General features: G+C 39.2%; 1 protein-coding gene and 1 long non-coding RNA gene across 2 annotated transcripts in view; both read right to left on the bottom strand.

Annotated features, from left to right (window-relative positions):
* The window catches only part of LOC119726564 (neuronal cell adhesion molecule-like), an 88,633-nt gene extending 75,199 nt beyond the window's left edge, over window positions 1–13,434 (bottom strand). The window contains exon 1 of the mRNA XM_038198302.1: window positions 13,276–13,434. The gene's annotated coding sequence lies outside the window, so the exon portion shown is untranslated. The remainder of the gene's footprint in view (window positions 1–13,275) is intronic.
* A 2,998-nt stretch (window positions 13,435–16,432) lies between these two features.
* LOC119726563 lies at window positions 16,433–21,931 on the bottom strand. Its single transcript, XR_005270836.1, has 4 exons — window positions 21,821–21,931; window positions 19,779–19,840; window positions 18,471–18,535; window positions 16,433–16,868 (listed from the first exon to the last, which is right to left on the bottom strand). It is a non-coding gene; the product is annotated as an uncharacterized LOC119726563 (long non-coding RNA).
* Window positions 21,932–23,376: the final 1,445 nt, after the last annotated feature.

Below are 23,376 nucleotides of genomic sequence, written 5' to 3'. Positions count from 1 at the left end.
ACATCATGGATTATGGACACCATATTTGGTAAATTTCTAACTGTACTCCATATTAGTTCATATTTCAATGAATCCTGAGTGCATGGCCAAGCTGACAGTATCCGGATTGGCACATTGACAGTGACATATTGTGTATGCAGGCCTTCCCAAGACCAGATCCATAGTGCAAGCCCTGGCTTGTTGACCCATCCAAAAGTGAGGCAATTTACCAGGTAATTACCCTTCACCACACACTAAGTGGCACGCTCTAATGGCCTTACTTATGAGACAGTTCAGGCTGTTGTTATTCTCTCTGATCATAAGTACTACAGTGAGCTATAATGAGGACCTGAATGCCGAGTTGTCACAAATATTCACTCATCATACTCTGGCAGCTGCCTTTAGACAAACAACAAAACTGAAGAGCGATGGTGGACAGGGGAAAAACCTTTTAAAAATTGCATAATTTACAGCATCCAGAAATGAATCCTCCCTTGTTTACAGGAGATGTGGTCCACTTGAGTTCTACATTTTTGTATTTGAGGGATGGTATTATTACCTTGCATGTTTATGTAGGCCTAAGTAACATCCATTTCCTTGTAGTTTAAACACCATTCTAAAATGTATTTTTAACCAGGAACTGTATGGTATTTGCAAATCAAACCACCAAATTATTTGCCATATCATTTTAATATTGTATTTTATACCTGTACAATGGACAAAATATATGCTTTGTCTTTCAAATTCTTGTGCGCCATGAAAAAAAGTCTGACGGGATAGCTTTGATGGTGTACGGTATCTGACCATTTTGTCTTAGCAGCCCATGGGCGTCCATCTGCAGGGAGGGGGGAGGGCATATCCCTATCTCTCACTTTTTAAAGTGGGAGGAGGGATATCATAAAAATTATTTGTCCCCCCACCCCCGAATTTTGTAGCCTATCATTGGATTCTATACATGTAGCTCGGATTTTAAACTTGCAAATGTTTAAATAATGATGTTTTGCTCAAACAAAAATTGGTTAAAAGTAGTTAGAAATTGCCTCAGATCGCACCACAGAGCATCTAGAATCCAAAATGGAGAATCCAGCAATCTAGAATCCAGCATCTAGGGCTTTGCACTCGCATTACTTCTGATAAAGGTACGTGTCTCCCCCACTTTTGAGCTACATTGTGTAAGCGACTGACGCTCTTGTAGCAGCTTGGTATTTGTCTCGGACAATCACTTGAAATTATATACCGGTACACATGTACATACATACCAGCAAAATAAATTGTTTCATAAATCATAACGCTTTTAAACTTAAAACAAGATCCAACCGGATTATTCATGAATGAACAAAAAAAAACATGTTCTGGTTTATTCGATTTTGTTCTATTCAATATTGTTCTATTCAATGAAATTTCACCAAAAAAATTATACAGAAGTTGTTGTTTGTAATTATTCAGCAATTGGATGGGATGGCCCACGATAAGTCTCTCGACTTAATTTTAGTGGAGTCCCTTGGTAGAAGATGTGGAAGGAAGATAATGAGGGCAGAAAACCACAGAATGATATTCTTATCTAGGGAAACCCACGGAATCAGGTAGGGACTGAAAACCAAATCCACATAATGGCCCATGTGGGATTCGAACCCGGGTCACAGCGGTGGAAGGCAACGAAAGTACCACTATGCGTATGCCAACCTGATCCTGTAGGATTAGACGGAACGACTTCATGCAAAAAGGAGATATCCGAATTTATAAATTTACATGCATATGTACATGTAATTGGATTAGTTGGATCAAAAGCTCAATACGTATTGTATGGACAAGACAATGTGAAAATAAGTTTGCATTATCAATATCAATATAACGTAATACCGGTACATTTGAGATGCTCCATTCTCCAATGATGACTTTTCAAATTCCAAAGTTGGGGGGAGGGCTTGGCTGACAAGTGACTCTGCTATTTTATACTTGTCATATACCACGTGTGCTTCTGGCACCAAATAATTCTGCACATACCAGTAGTGATGTCAACTACACACAAAATACATTGAAGGAAACTTACACTTCTCAACCCTCAATTGAATGCCTTTATAGTACTGCTTACATGTACCGGTACATTTGTACATGTGGCATGTACAATACATGTACCTCAAAGGGGAATTGCACAGCAGCTGAACTTTATCAATGCCCCTTCTCAATCCTGAGAAATTATCCCAGACCTCCCTATGGATTTTGGAGGATCCCAGAGGATTAAGGTTATCAGCAGACCAGAACCAGACTACAAAATTAATTTCAGATCCCACCCCTAGCCATCTACACTGCAATACTGCACTAAATACATGTTACGTTAATACATGTACATGTACATTGTACCAGTTCAAACATGAACCAGTACAAACATCTTGTCCAGTTTAAAATTAGAATTGAACACTCAGAACTTTAACAACAAATCTGGTCAGGCAAGAGGGAATTACATGGTCTATTACTGACTGAGTGGCACTGGACAGGTGCGAGGCTGTGTCCCCTAAATTCATTCCACCATTCCACTCCCTGTCCCTGATCATGAGGTCAAGTCACAAAGCGCAAGCTGCGGCCAGACATAGAACCACAAGATCTAGAACATTCTTTAGGAGACAGTCATACATTCATTGACTGTAAACCTCTTGTCTGATGAAATTTACATTTGCCCGCAAGTCGCCACCAGACAATGTTTTCAGTGTTTCAAATATTCAAGAGTATCCATTGTTCCGCATAAAAACAAAGTTTTACACAAAATGTAGATGTCAAACCCACTTTTTTTCAGTAAACATACATAATTATGCGTATGTAATGTACCGGTACATGTACATGTACAAACATGCAAATAATACTTATAGATTTCTGAATTGCCCATGACACAAATACATGTACGTAAACATTGTACAACACAAATGCAGTGCCCCTTAATGTACCTACATGTACCTAACTGACTGAAAACACAGTATGTACATGACACTTTACGAGACGGTTGTAAAAATTTATTTGTCTCGTTATATACAAAATATACAAATATACACAGTACTATGAGCCTACCTTATAAAGCACTGAAATCAACTGAGTTGAACTAACTGACAAAATTCCACTTGCAATTTAATTGGTTGGTGAAGCATAGCACAGCATGTCAAGTCTGTGTAATGACCATGAATAATAACTCACTTGTCCCACAGTAATGCTTGTATAACATGTATAAAAGACCCCAGACTGAGGCACATTTTTAAAGACACACTATTGCTGCATACTGATTACGGGCTTCGTGACTCATCCATAACAGTCAGACGCAGAGAATGGCGAGCTCGTAAAAAACAAGCCACTATACTACAGCGTCAACAGTAAATTGTGAGAGACGCATTGCTGATTAGACCCTCGCCCTGTAGGACAGACCGCTGTCCCGGCAATAAATAACTCCGACGTGATATCACGCGGGTAAAGAATTCAATGTGAAAACTAATAAAAAATGCACAGACGTCTAGAGAGTAGAGTATGGTATTTTTACAATTTCTCTTTTTAAAGCAAATTACAATGTCCTTTGTTCTTCTTTCTTTTTTTCCTTTATTTCCTTTTTGTTTTTTTGGAGGGGAGTTTCAAACATTGTTAGTGGTCACGCCACTGCAAATATGTCACAAACAAATAACACAATTGTTACAAATCAGTGTTACTGGTTACAAAAATTACAATTATTTTACAAATGTCTACAAAAAAGGGAGCTACGGTACAATGTATACATACAGGTACCAATTTGCATTTCTCTGCTTTAAATAATGTTACAAGGAGCGTGTTCAATTTAATGTACATTACTTCCTCCGCACTTACATACTGTACTAGTGCAATCGCGACTGCGTTTCAATGACTTCTCGCGCTGGCCCAAGTAATCCAACCTGCTGAGCTGGTTACTTGAACAAGTATGTATCCCACAATACAATGTGAAAACATGGCGGCTAACTCTAATGCTGCGGCGGTGGGGGATTCAATAACACAAGTAATGTACTAGATGAAGGGAGGAAAGTCAGAGTAAGGATATACATGTACCCAGCATTTTATGTTCACTTGGGAAGCCTGGAAGGGCACATAGTACAGTCGCCACCATTGCTTGCTTTCGATGGCTCGAATCATATGCAAAGGGGATTTATAAAATCGCCACATGACCTCTTGACCCGGTCCGGTTGCTATGGCTGGACCTCCAAAAACCCAAGATCATGCGCAATGTGCATCTTTAGCCAAGACAAAAGTACTACGGGTAAGCACGAGGGGAGTAATCGAATGCGTTATATGGGCAAATTATGAATGTGAATTGTGATGTAAGTTTTTGTCGCTGATAATTATATCCATGCCAGTGTGCCGCTGATCTCTATATAAAGACTGGATAGCTAATAAAGAGCCGCACAATGTACGAATTTGACGCCATATTGGAGAGACCGGCTGGTGATCTACAAAGGACAAGTTGCCATCTTTATAGACAGCTTGATTTCTTTTGTAACGTCGCGGCTCACTTGACTTATATTTTGGCCACCACCACTGACCAACTGACCAAGGTTTACTACAATTTTTCTAACGTAGTGGTTACTTTTATAATGCCGCAAATCACTTTTCGGCGTTTTTGAAATAATAATCACTACGGAAATGTGTCCCTTTTAGAACATCATAATATGTGTACGTGACCAAAATGCCCGTCAACTGTTGATACAACGCGCGCGTATTTAAGCGTAGAACGTTCGTATTATACGCGGCCATCTTCGTGAGACCGGGGGCGAATTGGTCAATATGCAAAGTCTACTGTGTGAAAGTTGTATGCATATCCGCTATCCAGTCTTTATATAGAGATCAGTGCTGTGTGCACGACATACATGTACACATATGTACCGCAACGCGTGTACATGCATGCTCGAGGAATCCTGCTGGATATTGTACGACTCCATTATCCAACGAAAGGAAATAGGAAGAGCATATATATTCATGCAGATTTCGTACCTAGTGCCATTAGCCCAAGTGAACATAAACCAGTTTCTCTTCCCCGCCCGCTTACTTTTTCCTGCCCGCCTCCCCTCCCCTTCCCCCCCCCCCCCCCCCCCCCATCACACGTTGCAATATATTGTCTTTTTACATCCACGTACAGTACGATATACCGGTACATGTGCAATGAATGTATTTTCAGTACTGTACTGTTTTAAATACCCGTAACTGTAGCCCTACATAATGTACGGGTATAGGTTCACACACTGTGGTGTATTCACCATTTTCAATGCTCAGCCTTCCATGCAAAGCTACCATTTCCTTCATAAACACGGCCCATTTAACAAAATAGGAATACTGCTTTTCTTGACAACCCTGGGAAAAAGAACAACCATGGAGCTATAAAAAGCTCCATGGAACAACCAAAGCCCACAGGGGACCAGCATGCAAAGAGATGAATGAATGGATGAATGAGTTCTAAAATCCTCCACTGTGCACCATGGTCCCCCAATGACAAAAGGGCAATTTGTGACCTCTGATTTCCCATTATTACTAGTGGCTGTCCTTCAATGGACCAGACAGTATGCAGACGCTATCTAGACTGAACCAGAAGGTGTACAAATTTGGCAAACACCACTGCACTTGACTTGCGTACCACTGTTGATAGTGAGGAAAATTTGCCAAGACTCAGAACAAACACACGGTCACACACGTATATTTGCCTGCTGCATCACACACGTATATTTGCCTTCTGCATAACCTTTTCATAACTTCTTTTTTTTTTGCCATTTGTAGCTGTTGGTAGCACAGCATGAAAATCATTATGGACTGCAATTGAGCACAGCGTCATTCAATGTCAGTAATTTGGCCAACAAAATACCTGTAGGCCTGTGCATGTCTGCCATACATTGTATCATGCACACTACGGTACTGCCAGTGTAATTTAACTATAAACGAATGCACAAAATGTACATTATGAGCATGTTTCTGCTCTGAACTAGAGTTATCAATAAAAAACTATTATTTTGTATTATCGTTATCAACAAGGTGTATTAGAAATACTTAGAACTTTAACCAAACTCTCCAGGCATTTCACTTAAAATTTTCTGAATTCTCATTTTGAACAAAACTTAACTGCTTCCAGTCACACTACATGTACATGTAACATCCCTTCAACGTTGGAATCCCTTCAGAGTTCAGTTTCGTCTCCCGACGACAGGCAGCTGCGTAAATGTATTGTCTAAAATGTTGAGGCCCCGCCCGGCCTTCCCTTCTCTTCAGAACCTCACAAACGAAACTTGTCACATGGTGTTACAGTAAATCTTTATCTTATTTTGTACACTAAATTTCACATGGAATCAAATCCCATAAATCATGACCTCAAAACGTACTGCAATCAATCTTGTGAAATCCTCCTAAACGTCCTGCTAGGCTGCTGGATTTAGAAAAATCTGGGTTACTTTAGGGTTCAAATTGAACTACACCACTGACAACAGACCCTTACACATTATGTACATTGTACAACATCTCCCCACACACAAAGTGTTGAACATGAGAATTTGTTCTCCATATTTGTACACATGTTAACATCAGTCCCAATACCCATGTTGTTGCAGCTGGAAACCTTCAGACGAATCCTATGATCAATGTCCCACAGCTTGGGAAGGCATTGAATACAAGGCTGGGGATAGTGGTATGCAGAGACATCATGTGATTAACCAGGGATGGTCTGGTTAATTCATGAAGGCTGCTCCAAATCCATGATATTTAAATACTGTCACCATTCATCAATCTACATGTACATGTATCTTGTACATTATCAAAGCATGAAGGGTGAAAGGGTTTTTTATTGGTTCGAAATCACAAAGTTCATACCACCCCTGAGCCCTGACAACAAAAATAAACTCAACATAATTTTTGTTTTCCCCACTACTCTATACTGTACTTTTTATAAATTTGCAACATACATTGCATTCCGATTTGATTCCCAACAACTTATCAAACCTGACCACACTACTGTTACATACATACGTGTATACATGTACAGTGTACAAAATACATTGTATATTTCTTGTAAATTACATTCGCTGTAACAATGTCCTTTTTTTTATCACTACAGGGAAGGCTATACAAAAACTGTCAGTGTGCTGTCTTAATGTATTAAGTACAATTGCATAATTTTCAAGGAATTCATGTCACTGACATTGTAAAACTCAAACACATCCAGCCTACCTACATGTACCGCTAATTGTTTGCAAACTTCTATCCCCAAACTGACTTCTAAGGGCAACAATTTTTGTTTTGGAGACATTTTTTACATAATACATCTCTCTTTAATTTTCAATACATAGCTGGTCATATTACACTGCGCAAAGTCATTCAGGAAATTATATTTCCCTATTACCTCTATCACACTTCCATTTCCTTTTACCGGTACATAAATATACCATGCAGCAGTTTGAAGGATCCCTCACCACAAAAGTACAACTGGCCGTACACATGTACGTACACGTGTATCTTCTCTAAATTAATAAATAAAAAACCAAACAATTTCAAAAGGAAGTCCTCAGATTCTTTCTTGGTTGTTTTTGTTTTCCTCCACAACACTATTTTAGCTACATGTACGTAAGTATTATTTATTACACTGTACTGGGTACAATTATATTTTGAAACAAATCTGACTACATAACATATAACATAAGTTGTAAATTGTAAATTTCTGTTGGTTAAAGGTAGAGTTGGTAATTTGCAGCTGTCCAAAAAGTAACTACTGTAACAAAATTATTGTTGAAAAGCTTATTTGGTTTAAACATACTGGCGGTAATGACACTATAATAACTCCCTGTGAAATTATTCTTTCTGGCATGCTGTCACTTTGAAGAAAATAATTTAAAAAAAGCCACTTCCAAAGATGCATCAAGTGACGCATTTTTGGAAATTTTCGTTAGTAGTTGGTTTGTAATTCGGCAAATCCTGGGTGCGTGCAAGCATTGACACGACGCACAGGCGCGCAGTTGCTATTATTTGTCAGTTCAGTGCGTGACATCACGTAGCTGTAATCAGCTGAATGAAAACGTGTCCAGGATGCTAATTTGGGGCGCAATTGAAAACATGACTCGGCAACTTTTGAATTGAAACTGAGACACTATAATATTGTTTTCTCAGAATATACACTTACATTTTTATTGTATGTGTGTACAGCATTCAGAGATAAAAATTCATCAAGTTAGTTGAAAAACACCCATTTTAGATTTGGGGCATTTTTGTTGCTTCAAACGAAAAAAATTGCACAAAATGATCTACCCAGGATAATACTATGCTACAGTTTGCACAAAATGGACAATTCCACAAGAAGTGGACATGTCTGAAAAGAGGAAAATTAAATGAAATCTTCACAAGTTCTACGTACATGTACTGCATTACATCCATACATGTATCAAATTAAAGGGGAAAAAAAGACCTTTTCAAGTTTCATTATGAGTGATGTGCCAGTGAAATGGAATGGTCAAATTATTTTTTGTCCAAACAAATTATGGATTTTAAGTTTGGCATCTTGTTTTCCACCTAAATTCAAGGGTTGTTGTCATTCTTTAAATTTAGTAGGCCTACAGCTGAGAGGAAGGTTCCTATTCTATGTCAAAACAAGGGTTTTTTTTGTTTAACTGGTACCTGTAACTTGTGCATGGCAGACAAACTGTAATGTATTACATGTACCGGTAAACTACTTAACAAATTTGGCAATAGTTTAAACTGATGTGAGCAAATGATAGAAAACATTTGTCAATGCAAAGATGCATATTTCACGTTTTTTTTGTAAATTAACTAAACAAGATTACATTTCCCATTACAACCCACAAAACATGTTTAAGTTAAGTTATTTCACATGGGCTGTGTTATTAGTCATGATGTACTGTGCATGCACTGATGGTAACCTGATTAATTTGTAGTCTAGAATTGATAGCTACCCGGTACAATGTTACTTAAAATGAAATGAAACTATCCGTGGAATTGTGAACTTTCCCACAAATGACGGACCTACATGTATTCCTGTGCAAATGCTAAAACCATTTCTGAGTATTCTAATATTAATGATGTGTCAAACTGATATGATTAACCGTGTAATACAATATGACTCATATTTGATACCGTACACGATATTGCATTTAGCAGGCTCCGATCCAATCACAAACGTGCATCTCTTCCCCTCATTGACATAAAAAAACCCAATATTAATCTTATCACAAAACACTTTTTTAGTCCAAGGTTCAAAGGTCAAAATACAAAACGTTCAATTGCAAATTCTGCAGGCCAACATCTTCAAATTTTTTAATACTGTGAACTGCATTTTACACACATTATGCAAATTCCACATCTGGTTCAGTTGTTGAGAGATCAAAATGATGAACATTGTATACATGTACATGTACAATGTACATGATATGTAGAAAAGGTTAGCAGTAATTTCAATTTGTATGAAGTGTGACTCATCAATTGCTCATCGCATTACAGTTCTTTGCTGCATCCCATAACGTGCAATCACTTCACAAGTGTAAAGTCTCATTCACTGCCCGGCCAAAATGTAATTCAAACTGTAATGACTTGTCATCATTGTACAAGGGCAGATGGAGTTGTTTATCTCACACTGCAAGCACAACCTACATGTACATGTACCATATATTATAAGGGTTTTCATTAAGAGCTGCCATCGATATTTTAACTTCAGGTATCATATCTTCAGCAATTGTTAATATGTCCAAATCTTTGGGGTTTTTTGAGAAATCTGTACTTTCTTACCTTGTGTTAGAATTCAAGATAAACCAAATGGAAAAAAAACCCAGACTTTTTGATACGTTAAAATAATTGGCTCAAGAGTGGCCATCAATATGTAACTTGAGGTACCGGTATACTTGACTACTTGTACCAGTCCGTGTAGCTTTTAAAGGGAAGATACAACATTTGCAAACATCAAATAACGAAATGATCAAATTATCACGAAATACCTTACTGAATTGTTAGGGAATGACAGTCTAAAGCATCCTGTAAAATTGTGGCTCCTGATGTGCTGACATTTTCAAGAAAAACTGTATTTTTCCAACACTGGTCGGCCGACCAGCGTTGGAAAAAACTGGCTTTTTTCAAAAACTGCTCCTAGTTTTTCATATTTAGCTATTCCGCATTTTCTTTGCAATTGATTACACACCTGTGAAGGGGTACAAGCCTGCTAGACTGATTCTTTGACCTTACAATTCCCCAAAGTCTACAAATTGCTCCGTTTCATCTTAAGTGGGGTCAGGGAGCCAGACTACAAGAACATGATTGGTTTTCTATGCTTTTCCAGCATCTACAAGCCCAAAACGTGAAACAAGTCAGTTGAACAATATTTGCTATAACATACTTATCCTCCAAATCCATTTTTTTCTGAAAACTGCAGCAAAAGCAAATGTTGTACATTCCCTTTAAGTCAAATCTTATTCTTTTTTTGGTTTAAATCAGTACTATTTTGCACTGTGTTGAAAGTTGAAATGGAATGGAATGGAAGATAAATCCCACGTAGAAAATAAAACAAACTTTTTGATATACTGGAAAATAATTGGCTCAATATTATTCACCTTTACAACTCTCTCCTGTTATCTCTGAATAATCTCCGTCCCAAGAGTGCGATATTTGTCCAGTCTTTCAAACCCTTTTATTAGATATTCCATGGTGAGGTACGCATACCTCATTCCCTTCCTCTTGCATTATTCGTCCCTGGCAGTTTAAATGCATTCCCACGGCTGGTTCCATTTTGTGAGCCCGCAGGGCATGAGTAGGTAATTCTGTCTTAATTCAGTTATATTGGTGTTTTCATAATCTCCCTATTCCATCTGCAGCCCTTGTCGAGGGATTCCATGGCTGTGTGTTTATGCACTGACCGTGCCACCATTTGACACAAATTTTACCTCAGATTTTTTTTTTAAAAGGGGGGGGGGGTCTTCCTAAAACCTCTAGGAATTTCTATACATTTACTCATTTGTGACTTGAATTGCCCCAAGCAACACTTAGTTCAGCTACATCTATATTCCTAGTGCAGAGGGAATGGGAATAATCCTTCACATTTTTTAACCTTAGTCTACCAAACCTCTTACATTTTACAAACTTGTACACAGTACTACCGGTAGTTCTTCTAGTTGTACAACGTATACATGTACATATATACATGTTCATGTACATTGTACATGGGTTTCCATACACATGAGATACAGTACAACTTCCAAGGCTGTGAAGAATGATTTTTAACTGTACACAAATATTTTTATTTGGCTGTTTATTAGCTCTATTGAAAGAACAATTAAACATTCCTTCGACACTTTCAAAAAAATACACACACTGAATTGAAAATCTGAAGAAAAAGTTTACAAATAAAAAGGAACCTTATTCAACACTCTGTAAAATGTGTTGTCCTGTATACATGTCCTCTCGTGAGTGTTCACCCTAGAAAAGAAAAGTACTGAATTGCTAAATAGCTTTGTACAGTGGGTCGTGCTATTAGGTCTCAAAAAGCGTCAACAAGTTGTAACTTTAGCAGTTTTAAGCTTAAAAATTACGTTCACAATATTCAGTGGGCTCCTATGATTATTTTAATCGTATAGTATTTAAAACTTGTGTGATTTTTTAGCAAAAAAGTACGATATCAATCGTGCTTTTTCTGGCAGCCATCTTGTTTTTCTGAAACATGGTACAATCAGGCATGCGCAAACGAGAATACAAAGATAGCGGCGCCCAGTCATATTAATTTTGTCACCATAAAATTCCGTTGTTACTTTTTATGTGGGATTTTGAATGAGAATTCCGAATTTCTTACATAATACGAGGTGTGAGAGTTTCTTGAATAGACGTTGTATTACGAGGATAGCTTTTGTGAAGCTTTAATTAATTGCTATTTTGAGCTTGTTGACGCTGATCCTGTTTGTTGACACAGTTTTTGGAGGCGCTATGTTGTCGCTAAATAGCACGACCGGCTATACATGTAGTTATTAAAGGGCATATTAATAATAGTTACTATTAGGACCCTTATATTTTTATAGAAGTCAGGCGAATGGTTCTTGGACTTATAGTTCCTTTTTTTTTTTTTAAATGCCTCAGAGCCATTATGAATCAAAAAGACAAATTAAATCTGTCCTTCACCAACTGTTTACATACATGTTCAACGTGTATACAAAACATCACAATGCGTTTTCATTCTCATGGGAGTCTTATACGTAATTAATTATAAGAAGGTATTAAACCAAATGTGAGATTCAACAACTTGAACAAGAGTCTTGCCAAAAGGAAACACGTACTTTGTTTTGAACAACCATGGAGGAACAAGTTAGGGGCATACAACAAATTCCCAAGTTTCTTGGCCCCCCAAAACATTTGCATCAATTGTCTGAATTGAAGATTTGTTTAAATTCAAACAGTCCAAAGCAAACTCCTCTTTATTTGTGCCAAGTTCAAACAGGTTTTTCACAACTTTTGAAATATTTTGATGGACTCTAAACCCAAAAACCTATAGAAAAGGGACTTGTACTTTAGTTGTAGTTGTTTGTACCATGGCATGTGTACCGTTTGTACCGCTGGATAGTGGAGAATGTGGATTTACTTAGATTAGAAATAGAAGAGGAAAAGTCAGCTTTCCTTCTCTGCACACTTTAGTTTTAACCAATAGCATATAGGTCATATCCATAATTTCATATTGGTTGCGATTGACGATTGTATGCAGTCTTGAGTCTTGTCTGCAGACAGCTGACAAAAATGGATAAACCACAGCCCAAGGCCTAGGCCGATATCATGCCTATAAGTGTAGTCCGAGGTCCGAGTAACTTGGACCGAACTTATCGCCTTTTTTAAAATTTGGACACGGTCTGGCGATCTCTTAAACCAGACCATGTCCAAATGTTAAAAAAGGCGATAAGTTGGGTCCAAGTACAGGAAGTAAGTTACTCGGACTAGCTATAGAGCAGGTAAATTTATACATGAAAAACATTTTTTGTTATTATTATTAAAACATTGTTATGCCTACAATATATTTTTAATCTTTTACAATAAATTCCCATCAGAAAAGACATCCACTGATTACCATTCATAACACAACTGGTAAAGGTAAATCGCAAATTAACTAGCTAAACGCACGCTGCACTACTGTGCAGGCTCACCTACGGTAGAATTCCCCTACGGTATACGTTCCGTACCGGTGAATCTACCGCAGTACCGGTATTTGTACACATTTTGTTTTGAAACGTACTCTCAAAAAGATGTTTTTTTTTGTGTAGGTCCCATTACCATGTAATATAAAAAACTTACCAATGGATTTCGATGGCGAAAGTGATTTTGAAAATCCAATAAAAACCGTCTATAGCTTCTTTGGAAAAGATGAAAACTCACTCCAAAAGTTCGAACTTCGTAGAAGACGAGCACGCCAGCTAGCTGAGTAGCGTGTGTGTAAAATTCACCCAAGCGCCGTCAGCCAATCGAACAATAGGCGCCGGGCAAGCCCTCTATTTATTATGCAAATAAGTTGTTTGTGGTCGATCGCCGTACACGCTGCACCGCATTGAAAATTTAAATGCGTTGAGTAAGCAGCTGACAATATTTGTTACGGTTGATCCGTCAAAAACCGTTACACACTGAGCAGAGCAACCTCTATTGATCAGCACTTTAGATAAAATTAGCAGGCCCTATGTAATCTCTAAGGGGGGGGAGATGTCTATTTTTTTTTCAAAAGTGGATTTGGTATACTTTTTGTTGACAATTGTTTTAATTGAACTAAAGGTACAAAATAAATGGATGACATGAAACTGGAAGTGAAAGGTTTCGCAATGTTAAGGCCTTTAACAGAAATTAGAAATTTTCACTTCAGCTATTTCTTATTTTGTTTTTCATACTTTTGCTCAGATCGATCACCTGTTTAATTGGGCCATAGGGCAAGGAAGATTAAAGCTTGCACAAAACCAGTTTCATCCAGGACGCAACTGAAATATTTCGGCAACATGCTGCACGATGACCGATTAGTATTGTTAAGGCCTACCAGATTAATAAGAATTCCACTTGTTTTTATTGATATGCTTTTAAACGGTAATTGCAGTAATGTCATGAAGACACCTTTTTGTCCTTTCACATAAGCTGCACGGTTGAGGGGAAGGGTACGCGAGCACTGGGTCCAATGGGGGCGCTGTTAAAACTTTAGGACTCAAACCTGAAGCCGTCCCACGACCAAATGCAAACGACGGACATCTGCAGGAAAAAAACATATTTTTTTTAAATTTGTGTGTGAGTGTTGGGGAATGCAGTATAATGCGCGTTCTTACCGTGCACTGTATTAAATCGAAAGGAACTTGCCCCACTTTACCGAATTAAAGCGCTTTGACTCTTTCGTTTTGGTTTGTGCCGACTCCCTCAGTTTACCTACTCCATAATTTAAGGCGACAGACTCCCCCGCCTTTCTCATGCAGTGCCATTCTCCGTAACCAGAATTTTAAGTATTAACGAAAATTGAAAGTGCATATATCAGGGATGTGAAATCTCAGTGATGATTTCAGGTTTTTTATTGTTTTGGATTTCAGGGTTTTTTTTCCCACTTGCTGTGTACAAAAGTATAGGAGATTTCCAAAAATCAGCCTTTTTACGGCACCTTTTTCAGCTGTTTTCGGCTATTTTTATCAGTGGTCACTCACACCCCTGATATACGCCACAACAATTGCGAAATGTGGAGGCAGTTCCTAGCAACTACCTTCCATTTTAACAAAATTTCATCATCCATGTATTGAAAAATGAAAGCATTATTGCGAAATATCCTGGATTCCTTTAACATGCACCATCTATAATTTCAACCAAATTGTATCATCCATGCCATTGGAAAATGATATCATAATTGCGAAATATCCTGGAGGAGGTTCCTTTATTATTCCCCATCGAATCCATTTCAACCACGTTATCATCCATGCACTTGAAACACTAGAAGACGTCCGTTTTGAAACAGAACACGGGTTTTTCAAGACTGTGTGCAGATTCATTTCGTGGTACTGTCATCGGATATTATAACTGTATTAAATTTAGTATGTTCTGTAAATCTGTTGTTACAATATGCTGAAAAATTCAATTAAAAAAAAAACCCGGTGTAACATGACACCTGATCCTGATGATCTTCAGTTGCATCATGGAGCTATAAACACATAGCTCCATGGTTGCATCCATAACATCCCGGTCTATGCACATTCCAAGTATCATCTCACCTGTAGGTAGACATTGGGTTTCGAAAATGCACCTTTAATGTTACTCGACACCTGGTGGCATCATCATGACCTCACTTCAATTTTCATCTATAACACGTTCCTATGTACATACCACGTATGAACTCGATAATCGCACCAGTAGTTATATATGTAGATATTGTGCTTCGAAAAATTCACTTTTAATGTAATTATGTAACTATCAAGACGACATCACACTTCGAGACACGATTTTACTGTGGGGTCTATGTTTGTGTACATTTTCATTAGAATGTAACTTTTTCTGTCACAAAACTTAAGTGGCCGTGAGAAAGAAAAAAACATTTGCGAATCTATGGGATTTGGGATTGAACAAAAAAAAAGACAAAAAAATCAGAAGAAAAACAAAGCGCCCCCCCCCCAAAGTATACATTAATGTATTTCACCATCTCCACAACAATTAACAAGAGATGATTTATGTTTAATGAGATTTGCGGACCCCCTTTTCAATTTTAATGCGAGTGGCACACTGAAATATTTTTAGTCAATGGTGAAATTTGGAATGCGACATCGCACAAAATTGGCCCACAATGCATAACGTACATGTATGTGTATAGCGCACATTTTCATTTCAAACTTTGAAGCCCGACTCATATAGCCCATAAAAGTAATAAAATTATATGTATTGAGCAATAGTTTTTCTGGGAAATCCACTGAATTGAATTTTTCAGTGATATGCGGGGCCGGGACACAAATGAAAATATACATGGAATTTGCATTTGAAAAGTTCCCTGAATCAATTATCCAAATAACTTGTCAACCATATGCTCCTGTTCACTAGTCTCTAATCAAATGACGACCAATACTTTGGAAGTTTTTTTTCCCCTTTACGATATATACATGTACATGTAATACAACACGGGGGTCCAAATGAAGCTTTCCAACATTTACAGTGTACCAGATATGGATTTACAGGATATCATAATTTTATAAGGGGGGCTAACAATCTTTACTTCCATCTGAGAAGCTGAAGAGCGAAGAACACTGCTACGTGGTCGAGCCAAAGGATACTTTCAAAATGGCAGGGAAATTTATAGAATGCCATATAGACAGCAAAACCAAGGAAAGGGGGGGGGGGACAGAACTCCCTACTTTCTTTTGGTTCATCTGATCTTCACATTTTAAGAAACTTCTAAAATTGAAGAGAGCAACACACAAGCAAACTAAACAAAAACAAAGCAAAGCTAGGCTGGTTTTTTTCTCCTGGGTTAGGTGTGACCCTCCATTTTATTCAACACATCTCCAAAAAAGATGCAGGTCTTTCATTCATTGGATAAAGGGAGAAAATTAAAGATCAAGGATGGAAATGTGTAGGTGCTTCCCTTTGCAATCTCCTGCGATCCATCCCTTTAACTTATGGTGAAGAAACCACAACACGTCCCCCGAGTAGGTTGAATTGGGCAAAGCTCTGATGAACTCATATCTTTACTGTGGGGCTTATTTTCCAACACCAAAATGCTTGTAAGGTCGCCGAGTTTCCAAAACAAGTCACTTCCAGACATTTTTTTGTTTTAAATATACATGTATATAAGCCGCTTGACATCCAGTTTATGCTTCAGCCTTGGGCTTGGGGTGCCTTTTGTTGTGCTTCTTGGCAAACCGCATGTTCTTCAGGAACTTTGCATCAACCTTCAAAGAAAGAGAGAGAGAGAGAAACGATAATTAAAAGCAAACTATACACAGCCCTTTTCTAACGATGCAAACTGGAAAGAGTTAATAGGGAGGTTTCGCAAGCGAACGGATACGCTTACAAATACGTTTAGCTATCCGTAACCGTTTTTTACTTACGTGTAGCGAGCGAGATATGCGGGTCGTCTGCACGTATGACGTCATACGCCACTCACTATCCGCTAAACGTGCAGACGACACGCATATCTCGCTCGCTACACGTAAGTAAAAAACAGATACGGATAGCTAAACGTAAGTGTAAGCGTATCCGTTCGCTTGCGAAACCTCCCTAATAACTGAAAACAATCCAAAGTTATGTGATGTTACAGTGAAGTACAGTGACCAAGTGATTAGGTTCTCACATGACACAGGCATGCAACTGGGGAGTCATCCCTCTCAAAGTGGAAATTCTGAGGTTTACAAAACTCCCTGCTGTGGTTTCCAATTTTCAAGAGAACTATTAAATTTCAGCTGATTCCAGGAAAAGCAGCATGCCTGTTGGCGTTTATCCAATGCTGATTTTCTTGTTAACCTTAATCCAAATTTATTGCATGGTTCTCTTTTGTTTTATACAGTGTGTTACAACTCGACGCAGGGAAATGGTTCTGCTAAGGCACGAGTACAAAATCCAGCCAACTTTGGCAAGGTCAATGGTCAAGTTAATAACAGGAGGTCCAGGGTTCGAGCCTGACTCTAGCAATGTGAATTTTTCCTAAGCCCTCTGGCAGCACTGAGTATTCATGGGCTTATTAAAACAGAACTCAACCCATCAAACCCCAACGGCATGTTTTGTTGGAATCTGTCAGGATGGGTACAGTACCCCTAAACTGACAGTCTTTTACATCGGGTTGGCACACCTCCAGAAACAAAGTCAGAAATATGTGCGTGCAGTTTTCCATATGGTGTTGGAATTTGCCAGGATGGTTATGGTTCGTAGTAAATCATGCTAGGGAGTTAGGGTTAAAGTACATCATAAAAAAAAATTGCATATTGAAATCCAGTTTAGTGAATATTCGAAACAGATCACACTGTCCAGAAACCATAGAACAAAGTCCCACACAATAGTTGCATGTACATGTGAGCCCTTTTGACATCTAAAGCCGCCCTCAGGTAGGCCTGCGATTCGCTTGCGCCGCGACAGAACTACATGTATTGGCATCAAGCACAAAAGTCATGCTCGAGTCACAAAACTGAGTACTTGTGTGATTATTGTGAAGCAAGCGGCATCTCGACACAAAATAATCGCAACCATGTTTATGTCACATACGACAACGAGTTTGAGGCTTAGACGTGATCTTGTGACTTCTTCAAAATGGCGGTGATGTGTTGATAACAATCAAATGATCTTCCACAGCCACGTCTGTTCATTCGGCTGCCGTGATTGTTGTAAAACTATGCATTTGCCACACACTGGCTACAAAATGAAATAAGATGATCGGGACGCGCACGACGTCGTAACTTCACACAGGTCAGCCTGTCGGGAACAGGCTGCATATTTTAAAACATCTTTTTGTATTGTGCCAACATTAATCTGTACCTTTCAAGAATATGGATAACACTCACCCCTTTAAGAGAAGGAACCTTCGTCTTCTTGGGTCTCTTGAAACCATTGCGGTGGTTCTTGCGGCCTGAAAAAAAGTTATGGAGAGAATTACCATGTACATGCATGTACTTAGATTTCCACCATAAGCTTCCTCCATACATTGCAAGTCTACTGGAAATGAACTGTGACCAAGTATCATGAAGTACAGTAAACTCCAGCTAAACCGACATCGTACAACTCGTCAAATCACTCAAGTCGGCCGTCTGACTAAAGTCCTGATTGTCCGTAATGCATTTTTCCATTGAATTGTTTATTTCTAAGTCGGCTTTTATAAGTAGCCATTTCGCTCAAGTCGTTGTGTTACTCTCGGTCCCCTTTCCATAAAAAGCATTACAAAATCCTTTGTGTAAGTCGGCATTCACCAAATCACACATTGGCATCGACTTCCTGTACTGCGCGCAAAGTTAGTGTCGAGTGAAAAGTGGTTTCGCACGGCCTGTGATCGCTGCATGCATCGGTGTCGAAAAAGGGTGTCCTACTGCATACCACTACGTAGCGCTATAGGATCTTTGCTGCATGCATCGCATATATGCATCGCAAGCATATCAATACCAGTACCCCCTGTAGGCTGTACGCATGTGCTGTCAATTTTGGGGTTCGTTTTATTGAATAACTACTGCTGCAGTCAATGCGTGCGTGGTATATACCGGATCACGCACGCATTTAATTCGTTACTGTGCACGTACATATGTATCGTGGTCTCCACTATCAATACCCCAAACGTGATGATACAATTCGAGGATTAATTTGCTGAATTCAACTCAAGCATTAAGGAGATAATCCAGGGTAAATCGAAGCCAATTAGTGCAATGAATCATGTGCGCAAAAGACCATTCATGTAAGTCGGCAAAATGATGACTTATAGCATATATCGGCATTCGCGTAAGTCGTCACAAATTCTCGGGTCCTGTTAGTGCCGGTGTAGCGTGAATATCCGACTCCATGAAATGTGGACTCATTGGTAGTACTGCGCACGCGTGAGTACGATACTGTGCTATTTTTAGGATCGTTTCGGGAGAGTGACCTGTCACATGCGAGGGATCAACCAATAATAGGGAAATAGGGGTCCGATTTTCATAGGAGTCGGATTTTCATGTGACACCGGTTTAGCCGGAGTTTACTGTAGAAAATTTTTTTGTTTTCAGTAATATGCTGCTCTTCGGGATCATGAAAATATAAATATCTGTCAAATTCACTCACATTGAAACACTACAAAAGGATTAAGTGTACTAATCCAAAACAAAACAACAAATAAAATAAAAACTCACTGTTGTTATGACTGGTGTGATTCTTGGACTTGGCCATGATGTGCAACTGACACAAGAGATTCCTGTAAGAAATGTGACCAAGGGTATGAGATTAGACGAGTTAAGTCAGAACAAGCTCTAATTGGGGAATGTCTGATGGGCATGAGCTGATTTTTCTGTATTCCTGCTCTGTGGCCACTTTACTGGAATCCCTCCGTTAAGAAGGCCACAACATTCAGTCTCACAAATCTTCCTAAGTAGTTGCCAAAATGGATTTTTTCCTGAGCCCTTTCACATGTTGTAACTCCCTCCTACAGTTGTCTTACCAGTATGCATTCTTTAACCGTTTAGTCGGCTGCTAAAGAATGCTGCCTTTGCATGAAAAATGAGGAGAAAATAGGACCATTTATTCGGACTCTCATAGAATCTACGTTTGGGCATGATGAGAGCATCCCAGCATGTTTACAAGTCTGGTGCCGTATGACGAGTGTATGTTCATGGAACAAGACTGACATATTTGTACCAGACGGCTGTTTAAAGTATTTTGAATATCTCTAAAATACTATAAACAGCCATCTGGTACAAAGATGCCTGTCTTTTTCCCCTAACTACAACAGTAGCTGAACGTCTCTTATTAACTTTAACTCCCTAGGCCTCTTTGCTAAGATACATGTAGCCTCAATCCTGCAAAATCCTCCAATTGGCCTCATGAAAAAATAGCATAGCCTCAATCCTGCAAATTCCTCTGGACATTATTTTTTTAATATGGTCCATGGAGGGGTGACAAGTGCCTGAATCCTGCAAAATCCTGTGGCAGTGACTGCCAATATGTTGAGGCTTGGCCAGTGACATCTTGGAGCAGTGCGGAAAATTTCAAGCATAATCCGGGCCTACAGTTATGCATGGCTGAGCAAAAACAATACAAGGTCCGGCCCAAGACCTTGACAAATTGCATCCTACAAAATAGGTGGCATAATTTTGCCATGTTACTTCAATCCTCCAAGTTCCTCCACTTTGGCAAAGAGGATTTTGAAGGATTCAGGGCGGTTAGGGTTAATACATAGAGGGCACCAGACTAGTAAACGTGCTCGATGCTACGTCTTAAAATTCAACCGTCGATTCTGTGCATCGGTAACAGTGAACATAATCATTTCTCCTCATTTTTCCTGAAAAAAAAAACAAGCCTTACCGGTACATGTTTAACTTGGCAATAATAATAAATTGCAATTGCATTGGAGGGAAATAATTATTGTAATACCAAGGTTGTCAGCAATAGCCTAGTTTTATACTAGGGCACAATTGCAGAGTACCCGCCACTCCATTTATGCACCTCGTAGCAGGCTACGGAGTCACAGTTGATTGCCCTCAATAAACCTTCTCAACGCTAGCCTACATAGTACATGTATGACATGTACGTACTATGGCTATGCGTCATTCTCCACTGCACTCCCCACTCCGTATCCGCGTAGCCGGCAACAGGATAGCTGATAGTCAGTTTGGACTTAGATTTTTGTCAGCAACTCCCATGACTCCCATTCCCTTTGTGTTGCTTCGCTCAGTATCTCACTATCTGCGTAGCTGGCAACAATTGGTTTGAACTTGAATTGTCTCTTTTCATGCTTTTCCAGCGAATCCAACCGCGTAGCCAGATATTTTACTAGGCAGGCATGCTAGGCCTAGGGGGAGCCGGGAGTAGGGGGGTATTTCTGAGTGGCGGGGTATTCTGCAATTACTCCAATACTAGACAGGAGAGACGTGTTTCAGCTTCACGTCAGTGCAGTACATCGTATGTTATAGTATAGTATTAGTATTGGTTTATGCTGTGCGAAAACCGGAATGGAATCATGTATACATACATGTACACATTCATGTACACATGTACAATGTACACGTATGTAGTAGCTTCGCAAGAGTGATAATTTCACCATACAATTTTCACACCAAAAACTCAATTAATATTTCAGTTGTTCCCAAGGAAACTCCTACATATACCTCAAATTAAATAAAATACATGTACTATGTTTCAAGGAGTTTAGATGCTGAAGATTTAAACGGATTCATACCAACTCTTGTCGAGCCCTTTTCCTTTCAATAAAAATGGCCGACCGAAAAGACTAAACAATAGAGGGCAGTATACACGGTACCGGTTTTTGGGCGCGCAACAGCAGGTTTTTTTATATTACGGAAGTGGGCACTGAGAGGAATTTTGTTTATTCGTAAAGAATTCGTAAACTGTTATTCGGAAGCAATGCGACTTTCAACAGATAATGATAATAATAATGATAATAATAATAATAATAACCGGGAATGGGTCATTAGGGAGACTTTACGTGTCTCCCTATAAGGCCAAAAAAATGAATAAGTCGGTCTCTGGTCAGCGTGCGCGTCGATTTTAACCATGCGCGTAGCTCCAACAGCGCCCTCTATTTCCGCACCTCCTCAATTTTTTTTCACCAAAGAGCACCAAGGAATGGGAAATTGCACCAAGGCAAATGATCGAAAGCACCAAGGCAAATTATGGAGGACACCACTGTACATGAGGACACCAAAAAAGCAAAATAGTACCCCACCTTGTCTGTACAATCCAAGCTTGAAGGAAAAAAAAAAGCAAAAAAAAAAAAAGCCGCGTGGCCGCGTCAATTCCGGAACTTTGGTCTGACCAGAGACCGAATGTTTTTTTTTTTTGGCCTAATTCTTACTAAGGCAAAAAAAAAAGTCTCCGGTTTCTGGTATGCGCGCGCGTCGCCGTAGCTAGGCTGGTTGAACGACGAGGAATTGATCTGGATGGGTCGCGACATTAAAATTCCTTATCCTCATGGTCGTTTCAGCAATAGGGCGACACCAAATTGTCGCCCCAGTAGGTGTGTCGCCCTAATCGAAAAATCTGTCGCCCTATTGCAGCAATTCTAAATTTAATTGCCGAATTAAGTTGTCGGAAAGTGCAACGACATGATCATATCAGCCACCACTCGTACCGTTTGGCCCAAGATGACGGACGCTGGCTATACAGTACGGATCAGATTTCCATCTGCTTTATATTATTCTTCAAATGTCAGTGGTAAAAAACTTACCAGCAAGTTTTCCCATGTTTTGGACACATGACAAACAGGAATTATTTATCGCAATGGACCCCCGCCCCGGCTCCCCCACCGTACGCAACGTACATGTACGTACGATTAGGAATGTGCAAAAAGGTGATGGAAGAGGGCGCATGCTATTGACACCTTCTAAAAATGAGTCGGGGGAGTCGTACGTAATTACCGTTGCTTCGTCTGCACCTGTGGCATTTTGGCCTCAGTCTTTGAGATGATTTTAATATCTTCATGTAAATGAAACACTCCAACTTTTGGACTCGTACGATTTAATATGCCTGAAGGCTGAAGCAGACTACGTGATATGAAAATCGGACTCCTGCGAAAATCGGACCCCTTTTTTCTTCAGTATGGTTAACCCCCCTCACGTGACCGGGCCCTCTCCTAATTATCTATGCATGAGCACACGCAATACCAACAATGATCCGTATTTCATAAAAAAAAACCACCTAAATTCACGCTACACCTACAACTGCCACACATTGCAGAGGGCTCATAGACCCATGCAGTGGAATCTCTGCAGCCGA

Source organism: Patiria miniata, unplaced genomic scaffold (genome assembly GCF_015706575.1).
Source record: "Patiria miniata isolate m_02_andy unplaced genomic scaffold, ASM1570657v1 HiC_scaffold_2, whole genome shotgun sequence".
In the NCBI taxonomy this organism is placed as follows: domain Eukaryota; kingdom Metazoa; phylum Echinodermata; class Asteroidea; order Valvatida; family Asterinidae; genus Patiria; species Patiria miniata.
Note: the sequence above shows the minus strand (reverse complement) of the source record. Positions and strands in the feature narration are given on the sequence as shown.